Source organism: Orcinus orca, chromosome 1 (genome assembly GCF_937001465.1).
Source record: "Orcinus orca chromosome 1, mOrcOrc1.1, whole genome shotgun sequence".
NCBI lineage: Eukaryota > Metazoa > Chordata > Mammalia > Artiodactyla > Delphinidae > Orcinus > Orcinus orca.
In genome coordinates, this window is record NC_064559.1 from 32,452,506 (window position 1) to 32,466,908 (window position 14,403).

General features: G+C 60.9%; 1 protein-coding gene across 1 annotated transcript in view; it reads right to left on the reverse strand.

Moving 5' to 3' along the window:
• The window catches only part of SYT2 (synaptotagmin 2), an 84,876-nt gene extending 70,473 nt beyond the window's left edge, over positions 1 to 14,403 (reverse strand). Inside the window, exon 1 of the mRNA XM_004285386.3 lies at positions 14,236 to 14,403. The gene's annotated coding sequence lies outside the window, so the exon portion shown is untranslated. The remainder of the gene's footprint in view (positions 1 to 14,235) is intronic.

The following is a 14,403-nucleotide window of genomic DNA, read 5'->3' on the forward strand; positions in this document are numbered from 1 at the left end:
ACACCCCCCCCACCTGCATCGTGAACTCCGGCCACGCTGCTGTGAGTCTCGGTCGCCCCGTCTGTAAAGTGGGCTGATGCACTGCCTGCACCCTCCTCCTCCACCCCTGGCACCAGCGAGGAGGACCCTGTCACTAAAACACTCTGCCCACCCTGACGGAGGACACAGGCACAAGCAGGGCACAGTCCTGGGAGACCTTCTACTGGACGGCACCCAGGTAGCAAGGGCAGACGTGCGTCAGGCTGGCAATGAGAGAGCTACCGAGGGATCTGGCTCTGCACCCAAATCCCCAATCACATGTTCCTCTCTGCCGAGCAAGCATCACTCACGGTCTCCCCTGCCCGCCACGTTACAGGAGAGCTTGCGGGGGGTGGGGGAAGTGCAGACCCAGGCGGCTGCAACAGGGGGGCGCGGGCTGGAGCCCGGGAAAAACTTCTCGACCACGGAAGGAGCTTGCAGGACATGGAAACAGATGGCCAGAGGAACCGGCCCATCTCTCAGAGTATTTCAGAACTGGCGAGTGTGGGCCGAGTTAGTCTTTGCGCCTGAAGCAGTGTCCGCAGGCAGCCCTCGCCCGCCTCCGGCAGTGATGGGAGAGCCGGGACAGCGCGACGCAGGGAAGATCAAACGGGGAGTCAGGGTGTGCAGGCCCTGGTTGTGGCCTGCAACTCCGTGGAGGGTTAAACGCTCATGGGAGCAGCTCCAAGGGGGCCGACCCCACACCGACAGAGCGGGGGGCCGTGGAGGCTCCGCCGGGGAAGGCTCTCCCTCATCCCCACCATGGAGCCAGGCCCCGCGCAAATCCTGGCCCAGGCTCCTCCCTAAACACCGTCTCTGCTGTACTGTGCACCCTGCAGAGCTGATCAGCAGCGGCGGGGCGGGGGGAGGAGGCTGGTGCCGACCCCTGAGCACACACCCCGAGCACAGCAGACTCTGCCCGACACACACACACACACACACACACACACGCACACACACACACACACACACACACACACACACACACACACACACATTCCCATCCTCCCATCCCCCACAGGGACCAGCCAGCCTTCTCAGTGCTGTGGCTGTAATTCTATCCCGGGATCCCAATGACATCATTTACTACCCACCAGCCATATGACCTTAGGCAAATCACTTAAATCCTCTGAGTGTCCTTCCTCATCTGTAGAGAAGGCCATTCTCCAGGACTGTCCACCCTCAGTGTCCCACTGCCTCGCAGACACCCCAGGGGCTGCCTGCCTGCCCCCTGCCCCGCTGCCCGCCAGTTCACTGACATTCCAAACACTGGGCAGCAGAGACACCCCACAAAGCAGGCAAGTCCTGTCCCCAGAATTAAGGACTCTGGGCCCTGCCCCTCCCCCGCAAAGTTCACCCTGAGAAGGCTGCCCCACCGGCCCCCTTGCACAAAACCCCGTTCCCCCCGTGGAAGAACCCCCCACCCCAGGGCTCTGAGAGTCAGGGAAAGCCAGGAGTCCCACACGTCCCAGGAGGGCAGCGGGAAACATCTGATTACCCCAGCCTGCTCCAGCCCCGCTCAGTCTTTCATACAGGAGCAGTGGTCCATCAGTCACCATCAATTATTCATCCATGTCAGGGCCAGAGCCAGGCACGCAGCCCGGGAGCCGCTGGAGCGGGTCCCACCGCCACCCTACCTCCACTCCCCCAAAGGCAGTCGATCACCTCTCCCATCCCGCTCCCCCCCGCCCCGCCCACCCGGGGTCTCACGAGCGCCCACCTCTGGAACGTGTACACGATAGTCAGATGGCTATCACCCCGCTGAACACATGGCCAGCACGTCACAGGCCAAGCTAAGGCCGGCACACAGGAGCCTCACAGCAAGGATTTCCAAGAACCAAGAAGCAGAGAGACCTGCTCTCTGTCAAGGTTGACAGGCATGTCTGGTGGCAGAGGTGCCTGCACAAAAGGTCCCAGGCTCCGTGTCCCCAGAAAGACGCCCACTGCCAGCCCAGCCCCGGCCCCATCCTGAAGGTCTCCTTTCCGCAAGGAGAGGTCACAGGATCCTGGACTCCAAAAGTCAAAGAGGAGGGACTTCCCTGCTGGTCCAGTGGTTGGGACTGCGCCTTCCAATGCAGGGGGTGCAGGTTCGATCCCTGGTCGGTGGAGGAGGGGGTGGTGCTGAGATCCCACATGCCTCGCGGCCAAAAACCGAAACATAAAACAGAAGCGATATTGTAACAGACTCAATAAAGACTTTAAAAATGGTCCACATCAAAAAAAAGATCTTTAAAAAATAAATAAAATAAAAGTCAAAAAGGACAGGCCCTCAGGACCGAGCCAGCAGTGCTGCAGGGCCCTCCAACAGCGCAACCACTGAACCCACCCGCGGACAAGGCCCTCCCGTCAGCATTTGCCCAGTAAACATTTACTCGGCATCTTCCAAGGGCCAGGCGCCAAACACGACACTAGTTTACACCCAGCACAGCGCAAGTCCTTGCTGACCGCCTTCCTAAGAGTGGGTCACGGTCAGTCTTTGTGGATCAGCTGCTGTTCACTGGCCCAGCAGGAGATGAGACGGGGAATCAGTTCTCCTTTGGACCAGAGCCTGGAGCTCGCAGCAGTGAGGCCGAGGCGCCCAGCTTGCTCCCCCAGGGCCCCCGCCCACAAGAACACTGTACCCATGTGTGCGCCCAGCTGTCTTCTCTGCCAGGATCTGCCTCACTGTCCCTGCCCTGCCCTACTCCCGGACCTGGTTCTGCCCACAGGTAAGGAAGGCAGCCGTCCACCCGGTGTTATGAATGGCACGAGGAAGCACTGCCCCAAATACAGCCCGGGGGGCGCAGGGGAGGGGAGGCCTGGGTGGCAGGGACACCAAGGAGGCACTGGCATATCTGAGCGGAGTTTGCAGGGAAAGGCACCAAAGGGGAGACAGCAGGTAACCGGACTATTGCGTGGATTCTCCCTTTTGTTAGGTGAGTCCTGGAGGGTCCTAGTGACCCCATGAGGAGGGTGGCACCTGGGCTGCCTGCCTCTCATGACTCAAGGGATGACAGTTACACCTTCTGCCCTGGCCATGTGCACTAGACAGGGACACGGGAGGGCGTGGATTATCCATTTTGGAAGGTATGTGGTGGTCCAGGTGGAGCTGTGGGTGGGGAAGGAGAGAAAGGGAAGGAACAGAGGCGGAAGAGACCTCCTCCACCTTCAGGGCATCCTGAGCTCTGGAAGCAGAGGAATGAGCCTGTTCAGATGAATCGAGAGGGCGGAAAGCAGCGCTGCCCAGCTACAGGGCCCTTAGAGCTCTGGAGAGCCGCCAGCCCCTGCCCACCTGCCCCGGCAGCTGGTCCCGCCCCCTCCTACCCGGCCACGCCCCACCCCGTCTGCAGGCGGCCCCCAGCTCAGCCCTCACGCCCGCTCTGACCCACCAGTCTCGAATCCTGGTGCAGCCCCCGCTCCAGGGAGGCCCACCCCAGCCTCGCTTCCTGCTGGGTCCCCGCAAAAGCCTGCCCCTCCCACCAGCCCAGGCTGGTGTCCGCACGAGAGGAGTGGGCAGTGAGGCGTCAGGATAAGGGCCAGAGGGACCGAGTCGCTGACACTGGGAGGCCGCAGCCGGATTCCAGGGCCTGAGGTCGTGTGTCGTGTGTCCCTAACGCCCACAAGCTAACCGTCCCAACCCAGGCCACGCGCGTGAAACTGCTCCTGAAGGCCTCCTGCTAAAGGAGTCCCAGACACGGGCTCACGGCAGAGGTGCTTGGAGCCCGTGCCCCCATCTTATCGTAAGAAGTGGGACCCAGGGGGAAAAGGCGGCTCGGCCACGGTCTCAAAGGGAGGGAACAGTATCCACCACAATGGTTGTCCCCTCACCCCCGCCTCTGTCTCCGCCGAAGGTTAGGACGCAGCCGGGACCCTCCATCAACTGAGGCGCGCGGGGCTCTGTCCGTGGTGCTGAACCGCCGCCGCCCCGCGCCGCGCGGGCCTTGGCATTGCGGGCGCCGGGGGCGGGTCCATCCTTCTGCAAGGAGGGGGGATAAACAGGCAGATGTCCCAGAGCATGGGAACGGGGAAGCGCAGCACTCCAACACCCACCTCTGCTCGTCACCTGAACTGGGCGTGCGCACCTGAGCGGAGATGCTGAGATACGGTCCGTTCAGAGAAGTTAAAAGTGAGAAAACAGGACTGATCTGGTGAGTCCCAGGGTTCCCAAGGGGAAACTTTCAAAGAAGGAATTCACAAGAGAAATGTGGAGGATATGCAACAGGAGAACCTTTCAAGGGTGTGGGGGGATTCTGAAGGGTCCTGCCAAAAAGCTGGAGGTCAGGTGTCAGGATCTTTCAATGTCACACGTCCAAAGTCCAGAACCGTGACCGTGACCCTTCTGGGGTGCGGTCCTTGGAGTCTAGTGGGCAGAGTGTCAAAACATTAATGCACTGTCCACCCGTCCTCTGTTGGTGGCAAAGTAACTTCAGGTTAGGTTTATGTGTTTCTAGCATAAACCCTGAGACTCGTTGGGAACATTTGGAACAACATCAGGGTTGTGTTGAAAAGAAGGGGCCGAGTCTATCCTGAGCCCCAGCCTGGAGTCCTTGCTGAAAAACCGAGAAGCTGTACTCCTCAGGGACCTGGTTCTCCACTGTCCCTTCACTCCTGAGGTTGAGTGATGGGGGCCTGTTGCAGGGCAAACATTCCACATGTGTGAATGGACCACATACAAAAGAGCCGTCTCATGCACAGCCTCCTGGATTTAAATGGGCAGAACAGGTGGTGGGAGCATCTGCGAGTTCTCCTGCAGGTTTGACTCTCACAACTGAAGTCTCCTGATACTGAGTCCACACACAGACACACACACACACAGACACACACACACCCACTCACACCACCCCTTACCCTGGAGATAGCGTCACGGCACGGATGAAGGGGGCTTTCACCCTGCTAAGCCCCTCTCGCCCAACGCTGTTCTCCCCACACACACACTGAGATGCACCCACTGAACACGGTGACACCGGCACGTAGCTCTCCCCACACAGACCCTAGGAGGGAGGCAGTTGTGGTGGTCAGTCTACCCTCTCCTGAACCTACCCTGGCCCAGACTCTCCTCTGGGAGGGAGGACTCACCACCTGCTCGGTCTTCTGTCACAATGTCTAACAACATTTATTGTTCAGAAACTCCTCTTGCATCCACTTGAAATACTTCACACTTTAGGTTAATCCTATTGCCTTTCTGACATCGTGAATCATTTTTAAAGATGTGGAGAGTCTCCCTCGTTGGAAGTGGGGCACGGACCCCCCCGACCCACATACACACGGAGAACCTGTGGCCACGGGTAACGACAACAAAAAAGTCCAAGGACACAAAGGCCCCTCGAGAGCGCATCTGATCCTCCCATTTCCAGGGACAGCACTGCCCCAGGGTCCCCTGAGGAGAAGCCCTGGAGGAGCCTATCTCCCACCCTTGTTTCTGGGTCTGAAACGTGAAACACCCTGGCCTCCCTTAACCCCCAAGCCCAGCCCCCCCCACCCCAGCAATCACATCACCAGCAACTAATACACTTCTCAGAAGCCATATTTCTATTACAGCAGGACAAGAGAGCAAAGGTGTGATTGGGCTCCATGTGACTGAGTGTGACAACTGCACAGTTAGCCACATGTGTCATCAAGAGACAAGAACTAGGGACAGTTCATGCTCAAAAACTCATTTCCAAGAGGACCTGACACCTCCCCCCATCTTTTGTTTACTGTCCTGCCTCCTCAGACTGTAAGGGCCGCGAGGGCAGGGACCCGTAGGCTCTGTTCCAGCAGAGTGCCTGCTCGTGGGTGGAATGAACGAGTGAGTGGGAGGCTGGAGGGGCTGCAGGCCTGGCCAGGGACACACAGGGAGGGGCTGTGAGGCCGGGGGCCCTGCTTCTCTACCAGCTCCAACACTGAGGACGGAGGACAGGCAACGTCGTGACTTTCCTTCCCTGGAGAACTCAAGCACAGAAAGGATGCTTGACACTGGGGGCTGGTTTGAGAGGCCCCTGCTGCAGGCGAGGCTTCAAGCTGCTGGAAGGAGGGAATGAGCCTACATGCTTTTGTACGTGCCTTTCCCCCCTCATCCTTCCCCAAACACCTCTGTCACCGGGGCAGGGCGCCAGGTCCTGACGCAGACACATCATCTCACCCACCCCGCACCAAGCCCCTGCAGCCCCTGAGCGACGCCCTCCAGGAGGAGCTGCAGCCTGGACATACGGCCTCAGGGTCAATTTCGTCCTCAATTTCCAAAGGATGTGAGAGAGAGGAACCCGTGCCCACGGGCAGGCTGCCAGCCGTGTGTGCACAGCGGGTGTGCCTTGAGTGTTTGTGTGAAATCGTGGCTCCTTCCTACCCTGAGCCACATGCCCGGAAGTGCCGCAAACCCCAGACAAGAAGGAACTGCTCTCTGGAAAGGGGGCCGCTTCGGATCTCTCTCGTTCATTAAGGGCCAGAGCCCAGGGCCCCAGAACTGAGAGTCCTGGGAGTCCCAACCCGCCCTAGGGAGGCCCTGCCATCCTCTGAGCACCTCCAGTCACTCTTGAGTTCTCTGCCCACTAGTGCCAGCCCAGGGCCCACCGTCAGCTCCTGGGTACAAGGAGGATGAGCTGGAGGGGAGGAGAGCTGGAGAGCAAAGAACTCCCGCTGCAGCTGGAAGACCCCACGGGACACGGCCAGGGTCTGAACGCCCACCACCCTCCTCAGGAAAGGACCAACTACTCCAGTGACCCTTCTCATCCGGGGCTGGCGGAACCCATCTTTTCCTGTCTTGGTCTTTCCCCACTCCTGGACTACGGCGGGTGTAGCCCAGGATGGCTGAGTCGGAAGCAGCCACGTGCCAGCGCGTCACTCACCTGGTGTGGCCGCGAAGAGCAGGACGTGGGGCCCCACACGGCCCAGTGCGCGGGTGCAGACACCTACCCTTGCCCGAGGCAGCCCTTCCAGCAGCCTCCAGGCCTCCCCGCCCTCTGCTCACCCTCCCGGGATGATCTGACCCCAGCCTCTCAGAGCCAGAGCCCGGAAGCCGTGAAACAGACGGCAAGACTTCCTGTCCTTCCCACCACGGCGCTGGATCTGCCTTCCCATACCCCCCTGCACCCCCGCTCGCCACCTACCCCTGGGGGGAGCCTGGGGACGCCTCCCAGCCTCTGCAGGGGGGGGACCTGGCTTCTGTCACCGTGACCCCTGGGCGCCCCTGCTGCTCCTCCAGCGGGAGCCCTGCTTGGCTGAGGGTGGGCCCGGGTCTCCCCAGGAAGCCTCAGACCTCAGGGCGGCTGCCGACCGCGGGCTGGGCCCTGTCCCCTCCCTGCCCCCAGCAGCGCCCAGGTCCCAGCATCAAAAAGCTAATCCAATCTTAGCTGTGCTCCCCTCACAGGGCCAGGATGGATCTGTGCTCCCTCCCTGCAGGGCCAGGGCAGCCTCATTAAAGGGATGCCTTTTCCTCCCCGTGGGAGAGTCACACTGGGAGAGCCAGCCCTGTCCCCTCTCGTCACTTAACCCCGCGCTTTCTGCTCACAGCGAGCCGGCCACACCTCCACCTTCCTTGGGTCCTGGCGGTGGGGCTGGGCGTCAGCCCCCAGCCCTCCTTCCTGGGAGCCCAAGCACTCGGCCCCCAGGTTCTTGTTTACCCTCCCTGCACCCCTCCCTCCAGGTGCGTACAGGGAACCCAAGGGCCTGGCCTCTGACCTCTGACCCCATCACTGGGCCTGAGGTGGGCTCACGTCAGTGGGCACAAGGGACCACAGCTGACAGTGAAGGGGGAGCCAGGCAGCCCCAGGAGGACAGAGATGCAGGACGGTGTGCTGGCTTTTGTGCAAACACACACAGGAGGTCACAAAGGTCACAAAGGGCTTCATTTTTGCAAACAGCAGGAAAGTTGCTCCCTCGGTCACTTTCCAAAAGAAGGACACGCCCGAGACTCGGGGCCATCAGTTCAGACCAGAGTCAAGGTCAGGAGGAGACACTCCACGCACACCTTCCCGCCCTCGGGGAGGGTCCTTGCAGTCCAAGGCTGACCTGGGGATGTCACCTCTGCTCCGGGAGGGGACAGACAGGCAGCCCCACGGGCCCCAGGCCACACACGCGTGCCCACCCCACCTGGGGCCGACAGCACAGCATCTGCGCTTCAGAGGAGCCCGAACCTAGGAGCGGGCGTGAGGAAGGGGCTACAAGGAGAAAGCGGAAGACAGGGGCTGAGAGCTGAAGGTGCAAGGCAGCCCCTCTCGCTCGCACACCCGCCGCAGTCGGTGCCAAGTGTGCTCTTTCTCCACACCGAGCAGGAAGCTGGGTGCAGGGCCATCTGCCCCCCGCCTCCCCAGCGACCAGCTGCCGCTGTCACCCCCCTGCCCCTGCCGGGCAGCCTGAGCTAAAGGGCATGCAGGAGCCTGGGGTGTGCTTCCGTGACTTGGCCTCCATCCCCCTGCCTCTGCTGGGCTGTGGGGAGGGTTAAGTGCCTCCGGCCCCCCATCCTCAGTCTCAGAGCCCCTCCCACTCCTCCGTTCATCTCTGCTCCCATCCCCCTAGCGCCAGGCTCACAGTTACAGCCGCTATCCTCGGTACTAAGTGCGTGGCATGGGTGAATTATGCTCTAATTGCAATATTCCCTAAGTACTAAATTCCAGGGCCACGGCATCAGCCCAGTTATGGGAAGCCCTGCTAGGGCGCTCCGTGGGCTGAGGACGCCCTGTCCCACTCAGAGGCGCCTGGTCCCCACAAAGACCTCAGGGGAGCCTCCCCATGCCCGGCCACGGTCCTAGCCCGGTCCCGGGGTGCCCAGCGATGGGGTTCAGGCTTCCCAGCTTCTTGGTGGAGGGCACAGAGGGCTCCACAGTCAGAGGAAACCCGGCCTTGGGGGGCAGCTGTCCTGGGCCAGAAGCGCCTGGAGGCCCAGCCCCCAGGTGCCACGCCCTGCCCCGTGGAGGCGCTCCCACGCTGCTCCCTTCTGCGCCGGCACCTTTTAGGAGTAGGTCTTAGCCCATCTGCACTGGGAGTGGAAGGAAGGGAGCAAAGCAGAGCCTGTGGGTGGCTCTAGCCACCCTCGCCGGCCAGGCCGGGAGCAGGGCTGTGAGTTCCTCGAGGATCCTGCCTTCTCAAGCCCGCACGTGAAGGACGAGCAGTCAGACACCAACTAGATCCCATTTCCCTCTGCTTTCCAAGGAGCCCCTCTCTATCCAGTCGGTATACACACGCGTGTACACAGGCCTATGTCCTGCTGCTGCTGGGAGGCAGAGGAAGTCTGCAATTAGAGAATTCGGACCTTGCGGAGGCTTCTGGTGCCAAGGCAGCATCCCACTCAGACGAGGCTACTGAGGCCGGGGCCCCACCGTCTCTCTGGCGCACCCACCACGGCTTCCCCCGCCCCCTTCAGGGCAGGCGCTCCTGAGGTTGCCCAAGCCCCATGGCAAGTCCCACGAAAACCCAGCACCAGCAAAGGAGGCCGACTCAACTTTGCCAAGGGGGCACCCCCTCATCTGGTAAACATCTGTTGCTCGTGCTCAGAGTATGAATGGCCTCATCCCTGAGGACCCGTGAGCGTGTTTGTCGAGGGCTCCACAGGCGGAGTTGGTGGGAAGGGGCAGGGAGGGGAGGAGAGCCCCCAGGACGCCCCTCGGTGGTGTGAGATTCTGAACAAGTCAGATAACTTCCCTGGGCCTTTGCCTCCTCATGGTGAAACGGGACAGGGATGGCTGTTCTGAGGACCGCAGTGACGAGAGATGCAAAGGCTTCGTCACAGGGGATGGACTGAGGGAGAGGAGGGCTTGATGAAGCAGCGGGTCGGCACCCAGCTCCGTGTCCCCCCGGCCACGCCGGCCACTGTGGCTCTGCCCACGGTGAACGCTGAGCTCCAAGGCCCCAGACAAGTAGCCAGAGATGAGTCTGTCCTGACTTCAAAACGGCAGTCAGGCTCCTTCTTCTCCTTTTGCCCGACCCCCAATCTGGGGGCTGCCCAGTAGCACCAAACCCTCTGAGGTTCAGTAACCATTATAATGGCCCCGGCAACTCGTACCCCACCTTCCTAAGCGGCCAGGTCTGGAAGGGACCTAGCATCCAACCTCCGGACCCTGGTGTTCGGTCAGAAGGTCCCACGGCCAGATAGGTGAGGAACTCTGGTGGTGAGTATCCGGAGAGGGGGCTTTCAGGACACCTCTGCGTCCCATGCGTTTGGGGATCCTCCTTGGTGTGTAACTTTGGACCCCTGGCTGAAGTTCAGACGTCTTTCGGGGAGGGCCTGGTGGCCAGGGGCTCCCTGCAGTCCGGACTCACAATGACTGGCCAGGATCCAAATCTACCCATCACTCTGGCCACTACCCTGAACTCTCAGTTGCAGGGATGAAAATGAAGAATTCTGGGACACATTCTTCCCCAAAATTAAGCTTTGGTAAGACACGGCTGGGGAGGCATAAATAGCTACCTGCAAGTCAGATGGATGAAACGCTGGAAGAGCACCCAAGGAAGCTACAGCTGCTCCTTCCCTTGAGTTTTTAAGAAAAGCCAAGGGGGAAGTGCCCAGTCCAGCTGCGGAACCCAGAAGGAGCCATCTAAGCGCTAGGAGGCAACACAATAATGATAAAAGCGCTTCCACGGTGCTCCCAGCGCTGTGCACTGCTCCAAGCACGTTCCTGGAATTAATTCATTGAATCCTCACCAAGAACCTGTGTCACACGTGTGAGTTTTATCTCCATTCTACTGATGGGGAGACTGAGAAACAGAGTTTGGTTAACTTGCCCACAGTCGGGGTGAGTGGCAGAGCCCGAGGGAACCCAGGCGATCTGGCTCCAGTCACCACCCGGCCTCAAATAAACATCCACTGTGACACTCCTCCAGGAAGCCCCGTAGCTCCGCGCGGGCTTCCTCCTCACTGAGAGCGCAGGACTGGACCCCAGCTCCTCTGACCGAGTGGATGACGGATATCAACCCGCTGTCTGTGCAGTGATTGTTCACGTGGAGAATTTAGAATTTTATCTGTCCAGCGGGCTATGTTAACAGTTACCAGTTACTGTGGAGTGAGTGTTACCACCTCTGTTTTATGGATGGAGCTCACCAGACCTGGTCAGGTTAGCCCATTATGTGCTCTCCAAGCATCCTGTGCATGCGCCTAACACCTGTCACAGCCGTGATTAATTACCTATGTAATTATCTGTTTAATTGTGTTACTCACTAGACCGTAAGTGCCATGAAGACAGGAAGCAGGTCTGTTTCGTTCCCACTGAATCTCCACTGCCTAGCATAGCCCCTGGCAGATAGCAGACTCTCAGAAACTAAGGGCTGAGTGATGCTCAGAGCAGCTAAGTAACTTGCCTCGGGCCCAAGGAACGCAAAATCCAAAATGCCAGGGATTCCATCTGCTGTGCTCACCGTGGCATCCACAGTGACTAGAACAGAGCCTGGCACATAGCAGGGCTCACCAACAAGCACTTGTTGAATTCATAAAGTCACACTCTGTAATTAGTGGCCAGGAGATTTGAACCCAGGCCTGCAGGGCTCCCAGCCTCTATGCTTCGCTGCCTCCTATGTCAACCACACCGCCCCGTAATGAGTGAGCACCTGCTACTATTCCCTCTGGCTGCCATTCCGGTTCTGAAAGAGTGTCCCCATCACCCTGGACCCTGTGTTGTCCGGCTCAAGAAAAGCGAGCCCAGCTTCAGCTAGAACCTACATCATGAAAGTCCAACTACCCAACCGCAGCGCCAGGTGAAACAGTCCCTCCTCATCTACAGCCTTGGACCACCCGTGAGGAAGCTCTGTCCAGGGAGGGGGTGGCGAGTCCCACTGTCCCAGCCCAGGAGCCCCAGCCTCCTCCCCCGCCATCCCCACCGTCCCCACACCCGCTCCCAGCCCACACACCTGCTGCCCTCTACCTGAGGGGACCCAGCTGAGCGCCCAGCGGGAGACAGAGGGGCCAGTAGAGGTCACACTTGCCTGGGGCTGGGGAATATTGATTGGCTTGGAGAGGACAGGGAAGAGGCTTCTGCAGGTCTCTGCTGTGCCAGAGACAGCCCTGTGGCATCTGCCTGGAAGCCGCCTGACGGTGAAAGGGAGGATGCCCTCCGGCTGCAGTACAAAGTCAGGAGAGCCTGGCCCAGCTCCACAAAGGGTCTCCCTGCCCCTGCCAGGTCTGCAACTAGGGGCACGCTTTGCCCAGGGATAAAACCAACACCAGTTATGAGATGAAGCCAGTTGCAAGCTCTTCTGTAGGGAAAGGGCAATGTTTACAAACACTAACACCTTTCTCTTTCCCTGGTCCTGATCGGTGGGTATCAGGTCCCAAAGCTGAAAAAATGAAAATTGTATTTGCATAATCCCCCCCACCTAAAAACTGTTGCCTGGAAAAAAGTCCTGGACTGCGGAACAAAACAGACTCTCAGTACAGCAGGCTGGGCTCTACTTCCCGGGGACGGAGGGCCCGGTCCACGTCAGGCTAGAAGTGGAACGCTTACCTCTGCGTCAGCTCCTCCTTGGACAAGGCAGGGAGGGGAGGGGGCGAGCCTCAAGCCCAAGAGGTGCCCAGAAAAAGCCGGGCCCCCCAGGGTCATCTGTCCAAGAGCCAGCAGGGCAGGGGAAGTTCACCCGCAGCGCGGAGCCTGGGGTGAGGACCCAGGTAGCACTGGTCATTCCCTGGGGCCGTGGAGAGGAGAAGGGCTGGGGCCAGGTTCTCTGGGCCAGGCTGCAGCGTGCTGGGCCAGGACCCCTGGCGCTGACTCACCCCCAGAGCCCAGACACAGGCCTCAGCTTGCAGTGCCTGCCAGGCCGCTGCTCACCAGGACGCCAGGCACGTCCCACTGCATCAGAGCTGCCCTGCCCCTCCCACCGGCCCCTGTGCCTGGGTTGCAGGGGCACTGGGCACGGCTCTTTGGCTTCTCTGGTGGTAACAGAGATGCTTCTAGCAGCCTGGAGACTGGACTTGTCAGACCTAAGCAGGGGGAGATGACTTGGGAGGATTAAGGCTGCCCTGTTCTTATGGTCACACCCTCTGATGAAGTGCCCAGGTTATGGGGAGCTGGATGGGTGGGTCGAGGACCATCTATTATACATGGGAGCCTCCCCACAGGGCCGAAGCAGGGGTGGGGTGGGGGGAGGGGGGAGGGGGCCCCCCAGCTCTCCAGGTCAGACCCTAGCCCACCTTCCCGTCTTTCTGGGTAGCCCTGGATCCTAAGGACTTCCTGGGCCTTGAGCCCACCCCACTCCAATCTGGGCAGCCCTCTCTCCCCACTGCAGTGTCCCCTTCTGGGCCGCCGCCTCCTCTGTCCTTGTGCCGCTTTCTCTCGGCCACCACAGGAGAAAGCAGCAGTGAGTACTTAATCCTCTACCCTAACAGCGGCGGGGGGAGGATGCTGCAGAGGGGAGAGATGGGGCTTTGGCGGCCCCCCTCACACACACACACCATGGGCTGGGGGTGTCCTGGAGGCACCTGTGGAATGTGGGAATGAAAAGGGGGAAGGAGAAACGATAAATCACCTATCTTTTTAGTTAAAAAATAACCACCCGGTGTCCTGAGACGGGGAGGGAATAGAGGCAGGGGAAGGGGGAACCCCAAGCGGGAGAGTAAATGAAGGAGCCCAGGAGGCGGGTGGGTCTGGGCGCCCAGCGGGGGCGGAGGGCTGCCGTGGGACGGGACGTCCTAGGTCTGCTGAGTCATGAGATTTGGAGGAGGTGAGGGGCGCCTCCATCCCCCTCGCGGCCCTTGTCCCAGCTCCTCCGGACCCTCACTTCCAGACAATCCCCGTACTTTGCCTCCTCGCCTTCTCCCCATCCAGGGTCTCCGCCTCCCGGAGCTCTAGGACGCTCCCCGCCCGCCCCCCTCCCCCACGACGGCGGGGCCGGCGGTCCCCGAATCTTGAGGCGGGGGCAAGAGAACCTCCGTTGGAGACCGCTCAGGCGGCAGGGGTGGGCGAGACGCGAGTGAGGGCGTCCCGGAGACGCGGGAAGGGCGGGGGGCGCAGAGGCCGGGGGTTCAAGGGACGTCGGCCGCCCCTTTGCCCTGCAGCTCGCCCCGGGGTGCCCAGGGCAGAAATCTGCCCCCTCCTCCCGCCCCAAACCGGCAGCGCAGCCGACTGCTCGCCGCTCGGGTCCAGCTCCCCAAACGAAGCTTCATCCGGACGCGTGCAAACTCCCCCCAAAGGACGGGGCGGGCGCCAGGCCCCCTTGGCCTCAAAGTTCCCCGACCCCACCCACCGCCGGGAGCAGACCCCACCCGAGGCCCCTCGCCTCAGTAGCAGAAACTTCGGAGGCGGAGGCCGGTGCTCCCCACGGCGCGGGGGTACGACTCACCGGGGTGGCCAGCCAGGAGAGACCCGGATCCCCGAAGTGAGGCGCGGCGGGCTGCAGACGACGGCCGAGGGGGCGTCCGCTCCCGGCCCGGAGTCCCGCTGCGCCCCGGCCCCAACTCGGCCCGAGTGTCTTTGCCGCAAGACTTGCTGAGCTTGCAGCCTGCGCCGC